This window comes from Echinops telfairi, unplaced genomic scaffold (assembly GCF_000313985.2).
Source record: "Echinops telfairi isolate 266 unplaced genomic scaffold, ASM31398v2 ScPeMD7_7472;HRSCAF=8510, whole genome shotgun sequence".
In the NCBI taxonomy this organism is placed as follows: domain Eukaryota; kingdom Metazoa; phylum Chordata; class Mammalia; order Afrosoricida; family Tenrecidae; genus Echinops; species Echinops telfairi.
In genome coordinates this window covers 22,831-24,484 of record NW_022111376.1, presented here as the reverse complement: position 1 = coordinate 24,484, position 1,654 = coordinate 22,831, and positions in this window count along the sequence as shown.

Here is a 1,654-nt window from a genome sequence, read left to right as displayed (position 1 = left end):
CGATTTAAGCAAAACGCTCACTTTATCACTCATGACATTTTGAAGCACTTAAAGTCTTTTGTCTTGGAAAGGATTGATTTTCTAATAGCTGACAAGTGTCTGGCTAGAGAAGACTCATTAGTTAGCCCCAGTTTTGTAAATTCTGAGCTAGATGACAGCCTGTTTCTTGGGTCACACCAAATGCCATCAGATGAGAATATCCTGAAAGCATCAACATCTGGAACCCTTCTCAGTCAAGGGATCCCCGATCACACAGTTGCTACTTGCAGGCAAAATTGCAGGCCCACTATTCATATATCCCAGGCAAGTCTTAAGGAATATGCAAATAAAATCACCTGTACTATTTTGATGCGTATTAAAAGAGACATAGATGTCGAAATGCAAAAGATATACCCAAACAATACATCATCCAAAGACGACATCATTGTGCGTGAAGCTGTCTGCAATATCTTAACGATTTTACGTGCGAAACAACCTGCAAAGAAACTTTATTTTGACTCAAAAGTGAATGCCAGCACAAAACAAGCTGTACGAAAGAAAATATTGTCGGGCCAAAGCAAGATGGAGCCCAACACTGACCTGCCTGGCCTTTCAAACCCTCCAAACAAAACCCCAATGCGATCTAAAACAGACAACCAGAGGAGAGTTGGGGATGATGTATTCACAAGAAAGAGAGATCCTGGACCAGAAAGGACAACTGATTTGTTAAGTGCAATTAAAGAAGTCTTAAAAAAGTTAAATCAAAGAGTAAGAAAAGACCAATTGTGCCCACTTCATGAACCGCCCTACTTTGCACCGGAGTCTAAATTTCAAACACCCATCTCAGCACAGAAACAGCCCTTGCCACCACAAATTAGCAGTGTGGCAAGTGACATCATTGAAAGTGTTTTCGGGAAAATGTTTTCCATTGTGATGGTCTCTTTGTATGACGAAGAGGAAGCCCGAAGGGAATTAGATGCTGACTTTAGTGGTGGATCACCAATGATGCCCTCCCACTTCCGGAGACCGGAAGAAACGAAGAAAAGGAGTGTTCCTCCTAAATATGTGCTCCCACCAGTTCATCCTTATACAAAGGTTAGACTGCAAACCACCCAGATGCACTATTCTCCAGTATGCGTGGGCAAAGAATTGGTTCAGATGGTTGTCAATAAACTCATGAAGTTTGTCTTGAATCTAGAAGAGAGCTCATCTCTTAAAGGCCAGTCTGAGGAAATGCAATCGCTTTGGCTGTGCAGTTTGAGGGACCACCCCAAGTCAGGGTTCAAAACAAAATTAAAAGCCAGATCCAAAGTTACCTCTGTGCCTAAATGCAGAGCAAAACTACAGACAGGACCTAGCGGTACTAAGGCTAAGAATAAAACAAGATTAGGTCGTGCAGACATCAACACTATCTTTGGGTGGCAGCCACAATCAACAGATACTAAAAGCTCAACAGGAATCAAATTACCCACGGCAGAACTAAACATGTATGCCACAGAGATCGTGGGTACTATTCTGGAAAATACTATGAGCGATTTTGAAACCATGAGACAAGATAGAGCGAGGGTATATGTAAAAATGTCTCCTTCGGATCAAATTTTAAAAGCCAATGAAATGGTTAGTGCCGTGCTGCAAAGCTTGTACATTACCAACAGCACCAATTTGGCTGATTGGT